The sequence below is a fragment of the Schistocerca nitens genome, chromosome 4 (genome assembly GCF_023898315.1).
Source record: "Schistocerca nitens isolate TAMUIC-IGC-003100 chromosome 4, iqSchNite1.1, whole genome shotgun sequence".
Lineage (NCBI taxonomy): Eukaryota > Metazoa > Arthropoda > Insecta > Orthoptera > Acrididae > Schistocerca > Schistocerca nitens.
In genome coordinates, this window is record NC_064617.1 from 199,469,223 (window position 1) to 199,482,355 (window position 13,133).

At 43.5% G+C, this 13,133-nt stretch overlaps 1 protein-coding gene across 2 annotated transcripts in view; it reads right to left on the reverse strand.

Moving 5' to 3' along the window:
• LOC126251764 (complexin) overlaps nucleotides 1–13,133 on the reverse strand; it is a 701,713-nt gene that overhangs the window by 345,762 nt on the left and 342,818 nt on the right. The gene's annotated exons all lie outside the window — the stretch shown is intronic.

Sequence of the window (13,133 nt, forward strand, 5' to 3'; positions counted from 1 at the left end):
CCTAGATGAAATGTTTTCCTAAAATACCAAAATGGTTCAAATGCCTCGAAGCACTATGGGACTTAACATCTGAGGTCATCAGTCCCTTAGAACTTAGAACTACTTAAACCTAACTAACCTAAGGACATCACACACATCCATGCCCGAGGCAGGATTCGAACCTGCGACCGTAGCGGTCGCGCGGTTTCAGACTGAAGCGCCTACAACCGCTCGGCCACACCGGCCGGCCCTAAACTACCAGTTTGTTGACAGTGAGTGATTCTGACAGTATTTGAAGGACGTAAATCTGACAAAAATACCTTCGCCTCTTACGTCTATATTTGCATTTCACCACCTTTAACACTCGCGCCAAGCAACAGTCTTTCCTCCTACATGCTGAGGTTATTGTTTGTGCAAAATGAGTGCAGATAAACATCACTGCCATGGAGAGCGGAAATAACAGTTTTTTGCTACAGTTCGTAAAAATAGGTGTATATGTTTGATATGTGATGCTACTTTAGCCATACCTAAAACGAAAAATAGTGAACTACATTTTAGAACAGTACGCAAAGATTTTGCATTGGAAGCAGCTATTGGTAGTGAACTGAGGACGAAGAAATTTTCATAACGTGAAAGTAAATTACAATCACAGTAGTTGTTGTTTGTAAAGCTTGTACAAAAAGTCCTGCATCAAACGTAGCATCATTTTGTGAGTCAGAAATACTGCTGAAACATGCAAAACCATTCGAAGACGGCACAATTGTTAAAGAGTGCTTTCTGGCTGCTTGTGAGTCCTTGTATTCCACATCTAAAAACCACTCCGAGATAATATCAGCCATCAGATTCAAAATGGCTCTGAGCACTATGGGACTCAACTGCTGAGGTTATTAGTCCCCTAGAACTTAGAACTAGTTAAACCTAACTAACCTAAGGACATCACAAACATCCATGCCCGAGGCAGGATTCGAACCTGCGACCGTAGCGGTCTTGCGGTTCCAGACTGCAGCGCCTTTAACCGCACGGCCACTTCGGCCGGCTCAGCCATCAGAGACATGCCTGTGTCAAGACCTATTATAACAAAAAAGTGGTACAAATGGCGGTAAATATAAAACACAAATGTTAACAAATTTGCAATCCTGCTTCCGTTTCTCATTGCACTTAGATGAGTCAAGTAGATGAAGTCGATTACCTCAAGTTATAATTTCTGTAAGATTTACATTTTAGTTTAATTTTTCATAATTTTGACCTTTGACTTCACGAGGAGAAGACTTTTACAATGCATTCAAAGCCTTCATTTCTGAATATGATTTGAAAATTCAGAAACTTGCGCCTAGTACTGCTTATGCAGCACCTTGCACAGTAGGCAAACACGAAAGATTTGTTATCCTGTGTGTGAACGACGAATCTTTCCCACCTTTCTTTAAGTATCATTGTATCGTGCCTCAGCAAGTGCTTTTGGGACGTATTTTGAAAGTGGGATATGTTATGAGTATTATCACAAAAATTTTGAATCCATTTCGCTCACAATATCGCTGCAGAGAAGGAAGTTTAGAATCCTGTTAGAAGAATTGGATAGCCAATATGGAGACCAGCTACTGTGCACCGAAGTTGGATGGCTTGGTAGAGGTACAGTTCTAAATAGATTTAGAGAACTTCTGCCAGCGAGAAAATCTTTTCGTCTGAAAGAGGGGAAGATTACTCAGAACTGTATGATTTGAGCTTCTTCTTGGGTCTGTCATTTATAATCGATGTACTTAAAAATTTTAAGTTAACCAAATAACTTCAAGGAAAAAACCAAACCGACATAACTATTATGTCTTCTATAATGTAAGATTACTTTCAAGTTGGATGTAAAATGAATGAATTTTTACTTCACACTATGTGTATGATTTAATTTCACCCTGCTCCCACCTTGATAGTACTCATATTTGCCCAGATACTACATCCGTGGTTTTCTTCAAGTGCTGGCGATGTAATTTTAGACATGGTTGCTATTTATGTTTGGAAGTGCACATGGTGATGTACCTCCTGCTCACATAAGCCAATTCGTGCTGCAGGATAGGTCCAATCCTATGCAACCATTCTTCCATGCTAAACTTCACCTTCATGTTCAGAACCAATGTCATTTGCGTCCTTCACATCTTTATATATACAATTGGGATAAGTTTTTTTGTAAATGACAACAACAACAAAAACATATGGTCATGGAGATTTCGTTTATTCGGTTCTCACAGATAAAATTTGATTCTTGAGGGACAATTTCGTTCTTGAAGTACATAAATCTGCACTTAAAAACTACTGAGACTTGGACAACTAATGGTAGGTGAAACTGAAAAATAAATTCTATTTAATGACGTGAAAGGTGACTATGCATATTTCTGATCCGCAATTTTTTTCGTCGACGCACGTGGTGCAGAGACATTTTGCAAGTACAATTCTTGTCGATGAACATGGGGCAGTAATTTTTTTTACAGAATGTATATCTACAAGTGTAGAAAGTACTCATTCCTCACACACATGATGTGCATAAATAAATAAATGTTTACAAGACAAAAACACACATACACATACAATTGCTTATACTATGATGAAAGGGTCATACTAATCTCCAACACTTACACCCTTTTCACTCAATCAGACCTCCCCCCCCCCCACCCCCTCTCCCTCAACATGCAGAACTCCTGCTTTCTTCTTTGGCACCCATAGAAACTCGCCAATCGACAATGATTGTTGCATGGTATGCCCATATATGAGGGCAAATTGGAAAGTCCTTACCCTATTTTTTTTACCAAAATTACTGCTGTAAATCCGAAGTCAACATACCCATTCTCAGCATTGGACCTTTCTTAGTTTGTGCCAGCCTTATCTGCCGGTAGCCCCGCCATACAGCGCTGCTGTCAGTTGTTAAAGATGGTGGTTATGCTTCATACGTCCAGGTGTGATTCTTTTTCTGTGGAGCAAGGGACGAACACCCATCGAGATCGACAGGGAAATCCAGCCCACATATGGGGAAAACTGCCTCGCTTTGAGAACTGCAAGGTGGTGTTGGTGGTGGTGGTGGTGGTGGTGGTGATGGTGGTGGCGGCGGCGGTGGTGGTGGTGGTGTGAGTGCGATAATAGTAGTGAAGTCTTGCTTGACAATGAGCAGTCTGGGAGGCCGCATTCTTCGCTGACTGACGACACTCCCCCCGTGTATGCAATCATGTCTGAGGGCATCATGTCTGAGGGCTGCCATCAGGCGAAGGCGCCGAGGGATTCTCGATGTGGACAAACTGATTCTGCTCCACTAGAATGCGAGATCCGATGTAGCAATGAGAATGCTGAGGTCTTGGCATTTCATTGAGAGATTCAGGGCCACCCATCGCATAGCCCAGACTCCACCCCTAGTGATTTCCATCTTTACGGACTGCTGAAGAAGTTCTTAGCAGGACAGCGATTCACAAGTGTCAATGAAGCCAAGACAACAGTCCGACAGTGGTTACATAGTCAGTCGGATGAATTGTACTGTACGGGCTTCTCAAGTTTAGTGCTGCGATGAGACAAATGTGTAGACTGGTGTGGGAACTACGTGGAAAAATGGTGAAAGGTATGTAGAATAGAATGTATAGTTATCATTACATGTATGTACCATACTTTGGCTAGTAAAAAGTAGGGGCCAAGGCTTCCTGATTTGCCCTTGTATGTTATTGGCATCTTAGTACATGATGTAACTTGACGTGTTGACCCCACTCACCCATACATGGCTTATACGCCTTGGCGTGCCTATGGACACATTGACAAAGTTCCTCAGACACCTCTCGCTCAAACAAAAGAAGTATGTGAGCATAGCTCAATAGTTCGATGCTGCACTTCGTTTTCATGACCATAGTGTCTCAAGACAACCTAACTGCTGTGTAATAAAAGGCAGGATCCAGAGAATATGTAGAAATGAATAGACTCTGGAATTTCTTAAAAATATCCGCTAGAAAGTGCTCCTATGGGTCCATGTAAAGCTGTGCGTACTCTGCTAAAGTGGAGACGTTGCATTCCCGTCAGACATTCACAGCATGCTCGTATTCTGCACCCAATATGGCTACGCCTGACAAGTTGCTGGAGAATGCTGTTATGTCAGGAAGCCTAGTTTCGTTGAGTTTTGTCATACTAGTCAGATACTCGTATGGAAAAACCCCCTTCCTTGTCACAAGTTGAAACTTTTCCTCATCAGAAAATGCAAGTTGGCTGATGTGCATATCCTTCTGAGGCAAAATTTCAACAAGTTTCTGGAGTGGCATCTTCATAAAAAGTAGCGATTCTAGGAAGCGAAATCGTAATTCTTGGCGTCATTAGTTTGGAGAATGAAATATATTTCTCAGCACTCTCAGGCAGGATTCTGACCTGACCCTTCTCCATGCCGATATTAGCTAAGTGGTAAAGAAGAGACTGATCATCAAACTCAGATTATGAAAGGAAACGGGTATGTGCCGCAGTAACTGATGCTGCAAATTGCACGTGTTATGGGCAGCGCTACGGAATTTGTTCGTGTTAAACAGGGGTCCCTATGAGGAATTTTCGCATTTCTGTCTAACAGTACCCCACAAATATGGCAGTCAACCATGTTGTACAAATCTTCATTCTCCTTCGATTTGGGCATGAGAATGTTATCGGTGTAAAGCTTATAAACCTCCCATGACAGTTTTGGAGCTCATTGAGAAGCCAGACCACTGGATTATCCCTGATGTAAGATTTGTATCAATGAATATTCGAATCATAGGATGATGCAACTTGCTATGCTGCCACATATGGTACTTGATTTCTGTGAGGGTAGTATTTGAGGCCGTAGGGTCACCTTCACAGTGGGTCAAAGAAGTAAGGAGGCATTCAAAGACAACAAATACCACAAACGGGCATCGCTCCTGATGGTGAGCGTTCTTAAATTAGATGTTTGGACAACATGATATAAATTAACTTAGTGTTAAGAAAATAGTCTTAATCGCGTTTTTTATATTGATTTAGTGCCGACCGGTTTCAGCCCATCGCAGGGGTCATCCTCAGGGCGAACATACGGTAGACTGCTGGTGGCGTCACGTCTACCAAGGTCACTGACTCCTGCTACACCATATGTTCGCCCTGAAGATGCCCCTGCGATGGGCTGAAACCGGTCGGCATTAAATAAATATAAAAAAAACGCGATTAAGACTGTTTTCTTAGTACTAAGTATTCTTAAATTATATGAATTTCTTTTCCTCAGTGTGCATAATATTATGTAACTGGTCCTTGGAAGCTCATTCTAATAAACACTTCGCTAATAACATGACTGACGAAAATGCATCAAGGCACTTTAAGCAAATATGCTGTTTGTTTACTCACTTGGAAGACAAGGACTCAGGACGAGACCCTGATACAAAGAGAGAACGGTAGCATGTTCACAATATTAGGGTCACTATCAAATTTCGAGAAATGGAGGAATCCGATAACAATTTGTTCATCCTACTTGATCTGCTCATCTGACTTATTTTTCTCCAGGCCATTAACATGAGCCAATACTCCGGTATTCTGCGCCTAGAATTTAGGTATGTCCTGTATCTTGAGGAGGAGCTCAATAGAATAAAAGTTATGATACTCTGAACGTCAATTCCTATGCCATATCGAGATGTACACTGCGGATTTTTTGCGTAAATTGTTTTGCAAGCCAGGTCTAAGCATGCAAATCAACCCAGGTCGGTTTTATTTTTGACATTAATACATGTCTTCCTATCAGCTATATCCTTAGAAAGCTTGATATATCTGGACTCTCCATTTACTGGATCATACACATGCATATGCGTGTATAGTATTCAGATGAGTGCTTCAGCTGACCCTCTAACTTTCATCTCGGAAAACCAGTCCAGAGCAGCACTCAAGATGGACTTACAAAAACACTCGGCAATTGATGTGCTCCACGATGTCACGCCATCCCCCTCCCCCCCCCCCCCCCCAAAGGTAATGAAGGCTTGTCTCTTCAGTGCCAGAGGCCTGTTTGCAGAATGCGACAGTTCGATACACAGCTCACTGCTGTATTTAATAGCGGGATACCCACATCACTAACAGCCTTGAGGAGCTCCGTGTCTAGAACAGGAAGGCAAGCTTTCAGAAACCCTATAGGGTCATGGTACCACCCTGCTGGATTCACGAACCTAGTCATCGAGATTATCTCCTAAAGCCGTCCACAATCACCGAGTATTCTAATTGGAATGTGGCGTTACTAATCTGGTGCCCTTCACTAAATGGACAGTGGAGGGAAATGCCGCTAGCCACAGCATTACTATTATTACCATAACAATTAATTGACGATGGTATTGCTGCTGCTGGCTAAGATGAGCGTGGCGAGAGCGTGGGGAAGGAGGAGATGGTGCGTTGTCCCAGTGTGAGCAACTCGTCTCCAGCTGTGGCAGCAGAGATGGTTATTGCCATAACCCAAACTAGTTGCCGGAGAGTGGCTGGCCCATGGACGTCATAGCAGGGGCAGTAGTGGTGAGGGGAGCTGCGGCCGTGTAAGACGCCACTTTTCGCTATAGGGGAAGCTGCAGCGGCAAGTGGCGTCTTACACGGCTGTGCGTGCTGCACAGTAGGACCGCGTCTGCATAGCTGTTTCTTCACAGCCCCCTGTGCCCCGGTGCCCCGCCATGGTGTATTGTGGTGAGGCACCTGCTGTAAGAAGGAGGATAACGAAAATAGTTAAGTACAATCTTCTATACATTTCTGGCTGCTGCTGCTGCAAGTACTTTGTTATACGTACTGCTTATATGGAAGCAATGTGAGTGTGTATAAAAATTACCCATATTGCTCTGGTTCTGTGACATATCCTCCAGGTCATTGGGTATCATCTCTGGTATCTTCTCACGGGCGGTACAGCTCCATCTCCTCCACTCACTGTGGCACCCCATCGTTCTCGCCCAAACCGTGGATCCAGCTCGCCAAAATCACCGATTAGCTGGAGCATCAGTAACCAAGACAGCCAACTTATTGAATGTTGCAAGGGAAACTGTTTCAACGGTCATGGAAGCCTACACAACACTAGCAAAGATATCATGTAAACGTAATAGTGGGCGTAAATCAAAACTAAATGACAAAGGTTGTCGTACGTTAGCACGAACTATGTGAAAACAACACTATACTACAGTGGCTAAGCCCGCATCTCGTGGTCGTGCGGTAGCGTTCTCGCTTCCCACGCTTCCCTGGACAGCTGATCAGTGGAAACTCATCATGTGGTGCGACGAGTCAGCGTTTTCGTTATTTTCAACATCGGCTGGGTTTACGTCTGGAGAACGCCAAAAGAAGCCTACAATCCTGCCTGATTCCATCTGTTAAGCTTGAAGGTGGAAGTATGACGGCCTGGGCAGCCGTATCATGGTATTCTGCTGGTCCCGTCATTACTCACAAAGGCCGTGTTACAGCCAACTATTATGTGAACATTTTAGGTGATCAGGTGCCCCCACAGTTCAAATGTTGTTCCCCGACGTAATGCACCTATTCACAGGGCCAGGACAGTACAATCGTGGCATGAGAAGCATGAAACTCAACGGCAGCGTCTTCCCTGGACTGCACAGTCCTCGGACTTGAATATTATCGAACCCTTGAGGGCGGTACTGGAGCGCAGACTCCAGAGCAGATTTCCGCCTCCCTCGTTCAACAGGAGTTAAAAGGGGTTCTAATCGAAGAATGGCGTAACATTCCACTGGAGACTATACATTCATTATATGCCAGTATTCCAAGACGAATCGCAGCTGTATTACGGGCAAATGGGGTTCCAACCCCTCATTAATAAACCATTCCAAAGTAAGTACTACAGGTGTTCACATTATTTTGCCTATTCCCTGTCCGTTATTCTGCTGAAGAAGAATCAGTAATCACACTATTCCTATAATACGCCTGTAAACTTTACATCAAAGCCCCGATCTCCCATATGCTCTTTAATATGTCACCTTCGTCAGAGGAAGACAACCACGACTTTAAATATCCACCGGCGTAAAGAAACAACTGAAAGAGTTGAAAACAAGTAAGTTTCCAGGTCTGGATAGAATTATAATTCGGTTTTACAAACAGTACTCTACGGCATTGACCTCTAACTTTCCTTGCATTTATGGAGAATCTCTCACGCAGCGCGAAGTTCCAAGCAACTGGAAAAAATCGCAGGCTATTCCTGCATATAAGCAATGTAAAAGAACAGAATCGCGAAATTACACACAAATGTCCTTCACATCAGTTTGCTGCAGAATTATTGGAGATATCAGAGTTTGTGTATCATCAATTTCCTTGGGACCAAAAAGCTTAAGTCCACGACACAGCACGGTTTTGGAAAGCACCTCCCACGCAAAACTCAGCATTCTTTCTTCTCACATGATATACTGTGAACTACGCATCAAGGGCAACATGCAGATTCCACAATTCTAGATTTCCGAAAAGCATTTAACACTGTGCCACATCGGAGAAGCTTAACGAAGGTACGGACGTTCGTAATAGCTTCGCAGATGTGTGAATAACACGAAAACCTCTGAAGTAAAAGAACCTAGTAAGTCGTCTTTGACGGCGAGTGCTCGTCAGAGACAAGATTATCGTCAGGATTGCCCCTGGGAAGTGTGCTAGGACTGCTATTATTTTCTATATACACAAATGATTTTGCAAACACGCTGTACAACAATCTGCGGTTGTCTGCTGATGATGCTGTAGAGTATGGGAAAGTGTCCACGTTGGGTGACTGTAGGGGGATAAAAGATCAGTTAGACAAAATTTTCTGTTGGCGCGATAAATGGAAGCTAACTCTAAATGTAGAAAAATTAAGTTAATGCGGATGAGTGGGGAAGACAAGCCCACCATGTTCGGATACAGCATTAGTAGTATCCTGCTTCACAAAGTCACATAGTTTAAATATCGGTAACGTTGCAAAGCGATACGAAATAGAAGGAGCATGTGAGGAATGTGGTAGGGAAGGCGAATGGTCTGTTTCGGTTTACTGGGAGAATTTTAGGAGAAATGTTGATTATTTGTAAGGGAGACCGCGTATAGGGCGTTAGTGCGACCTGTTTTTAAGTACTGATTGAGTGTTTGTGATCGGCACCAGGTCGGATTAAAGAAAGACCTCCAATTAATACACAGGGGGGCTGCTGGATTCATTAGCGGTAGGTTCGAACAACACGAAAGTATTACATAGATGCTACGGGAACTAAAACTGGAATCCCCGAAGGGAAGGCGACGTTATTTTCGAGGAACACTACCGAGAAAATTTTGTGATCCATTATTTGAAGCTTACTGCTGAACGATTCCGATGTCGCCAACATACATTTTGCATAAGAACCACGAAGATACAAGAAAGTAGGGCTCACATGGCTAGAGGAACAGGAAATGAAATGACTAGTAGTGGTACAGGGTACCCTACGACACGCCCCGTACCTTGGCTTGCAGGGTATCCATATAGATACAGAAGAGGAAACTAAAAATCATAAAATCTATCATAAAAACTTAAGAATAGCTGGTAATTCCCAAAAGATAATTAACTGAATGAATCCACTACAAATAGCGTGCAGCCTCTCAGGAGAAAATAACCTCGGGTTACAAACAGCGACGGCCGTGCGGCCAGCTAACGTGACCACCCGTCTCTCCCCTAATGTACGAATCCGTCACTGTCGTGCTGCGACTGGTTCTCCACTACGTCGTTCCTTTTTCAGTCATCTTCATTTTCTCGATTATACTTGAGGTTTTCACCAAGTCCGTATTTACTTCACTCCTGCAGCTGTTTTTAGCATATTTCCTGTCTTCACGTTACTAAGTATTGTGCAACTTTATTTTCCATAAGCTGGAAATATTTCTTATTTATTTTTTTATTTACTGATTCTCTTATATTTTTGTTGTCCTGAAATTGTAGCCAACAACTGGACTGTGTCTGAAATTGAATAACATACGCTGTCCATTCCAAAATTGTGTGTGTTAGTTTTGCATGGTCACTAGAGAAAGTTGTGCAACATATACCGGACGAAGCATTTCATTCTCTCCAAAGATTCACAAATATTACAAAAGTGGATGCTTGTATGTATGTGTGTGTGTGTGTGTGTGTGTGTGTGTGTGTGTGTGTGTTCCGCATACCCTCCTAAACCTCAGGACCGACTTCAACCAAACTTGCTATACATGCCCCATACTGCCAGGCAACAATCGCTGTGGGGGTAAGAAAAAGCTACCTTCTATAGTTCCGGAGATATTGCGTCGTAAACAATTATATGAGAGAAAAAAATGTCCAATCGATCTGCAGTCGGCTTCAAATACCGGTTCTGTAAACTTTCTCAATAGTGTTTTGTGGAAAAGTACATAATCTGCCCTCCAGAGATCCACATTTAAGTTCACGAAGCATCTCTGTATCTCTGGATCCAGCCGGTAACGAATCTAGCAACACGACTCTGAACTTCTTCGATGTCTTCCGTTAATCAGACCTGTTGGGGGGGGGGGGGGGGGGGGAAATCCCAAACACTCTAGCAGTACTCTCAAAAATGAATCGCGCTAGTGTTACATACGCGGTCTCATTTACAGATGAATCATACTTTCCTAAAATTCTCCCAATAAACCGACGCCTTCTCTACTACTGACCTTTCTTGCCCGTTCCGTTTCATAATGCTTTGCAACGTTATGCCTAGGTATTTAATCGACGTTAGTGTGTCCAGCTCATGGTTGGGATTCACAGTCATATAATATTTTTGTTAAAATACATCATAGTCGCCGTTGACTGTATAAAATATTCATTGTTACTATTGCAATTTCGGCCTTATGGCCATTTTCAAGTAACACTGCAAAGTTACATTCTGTCAGAATATAAAACTATCTGACATGAGTACATGTCGTCGTCAAAATGCAGCCTTTTGACTGTGACTCATCGGATCTTGTGGGACTCTTACAGTCAAAAGGCTGCATTTTGACGACGACATGTACTCATGTCAGATAGTTTTATATTCTGGCAGAATGTAACTTTGCAGTGTTACTTGAAAATGGCCATAAGGCCGAAATTGCAATAGTAACAATGAATATTTTATACAGTCAACGGCGACTATGATGTCTTTTAAGAAACTAATATTTTATTCGAACATTACGTAGTTGCTTTCCTACTCATCTGTGTTAACCAACATTTTTCTACATTTAGAGCAAGCTGATACTCATCGTACCAAATAACAATTCTAGGTCACCCCTTCTCCTCCTACAGTCACTGAACGACGACATTTTCCCGCACACTGCAACGTCATCAGCAAACAGGCTTTCACGGTATCCGTCGGATCATTTGTATATGATGGACATTCAACAGGTAATGCAACACATTTCCTTCTGGGGCAATTTCGGTTGAAAAATTGAGGAATTTGTTTTGAGATAGCGTGGAATATCCCAGATGCAGATCATGTGATTTCGTGATGTTCCAATAGGTGGCGGTGCTATACGTAGCGTTCAAAATGACATCTGCAACGGAGGTGCATTCCAAGCAGAGAGGTGCGCTCCAAGTAGAGAGAGTTTCTTTTAGAGGTCGATCGGAGCATCGCAGATATTGATAGGTGCTTGCAGAATGTCCGCGGAGAATTGTCAGTGAACAGAAGCACGGTGAGTCGTTGGGCGAGGCGTTTACCGTCATCGCAATAAGGTCGTGCAAACTTGTCCGATCTCACTTGCGCCGGGCGGTCGCATACAGGCGTGACTACTGCAACGCTGAAACGTGCGGACACTCTCATTGGAGATGATCGAAGGCTCACAATCAAACATTTTGCTGGTCAACTGGACATCTCTGCTGGTAGTGCTGACACACTCGCCCATCAGTTGGGGTAGTCAAACGCTGGACTCCTCGCCATCTAACAGAAGACCATAACGAGCTTCCATCCGTGTAGGATGCACTCCATCAGAAAAGCAATAGGTGGATTATGGTGAGGTTACTGATGCAGTAACACGGTGGCTCCGACGTCGGCCAGTAGAGTGGTACCATGCGGGTCACAGGCCTTTCCAGTAAGGGGCGTAAGATAGTTGCACTCAATGGAGATTATGGTGAAAATCAGGGTTTTGTAGCAAAAAGAGTGGAGAAAGAATGGTTTATTGCAGTCCTGAGTCAAACAAACGAGCTTTCCGAAAAAAAAGTGTTGCCTTAATTATTGAACGCTCCTTGTACATAAAGAACAAGAGCGTCCCTGTCGGCCGGCCGTCGTGGCCGAGCGGTTCTAGGCGCTACAGTCTGGAACCGAGCGACCGCTACGGTCGCAGGTTCGAATCCTGTCTCGGGCATGAGTGTGTGTGATGTCGTTAGGTTAGTTACGTTTAAGTAGTTCTAAGTTATAGGGGACTGATGACCTCAGACGTTAAGTCCCATAGTGCTCAGAGCCATTTTCGTCCCTGTCGTCCTTGTCTCTGGTGACTCCTCGGCGCCAAGGAGAATACAACACGAGCTGCCTTCTTTGAACTTAGGTCTCTACTCAGATCAACTGGCTCACCTGTACATTTGAACTCATTGAACGTTTCACGCACTGATCTCCGTAAATGCACTTTGTCTTCGTTCAAGTTTTCTTTGTCAACTAGGCTTTGACTTCGCTTTTTTACTCAGTAGTGAATTTTGTAGATCGTACACCACTGGCCATTAAAATTGCTACACCAAGAAGAAATGCAGATGATAAACGGGTATTCATTGGACAAATATATTATACTAGAACTGACATGTGATTACATTTTCATGCAGTTTGGGTGCATAGATCCTGAGTAATCAGTACCCAGAACAACCACCTCAACCACCTCTGGCACTAATAACGGCCTTGATACGCCTGGGCATTGAGTCAAACAGAGCTTAGATAGCGTGTACAGGTACAGCTGGCCATGCAACTTCAACACGATTCCACAGTTCATCAAGAGTAGTGACTGGCGTATTGTGACGAGCCAGTTGCTCGGCCACGGTTGACCAGACGTTTTACAATTGGTGAGAATGTGCTGGCCAGGGCAGCAGTCGAACATTTTCTGTATCCAGAAAGGCCCGTTCAGGACCTGCAACATACGGTCGTGCATTATCCTGCTGAAATGTAGGATTTCGCATGGATCGAATGAAGGGTAGAGCCACGGGTCGTAACACATCTGAAATGTAACGTCCACTGTTCAAAGTGCCGTCAATGCGAAAAAGAGGCGACCGAGACGTGTAACCA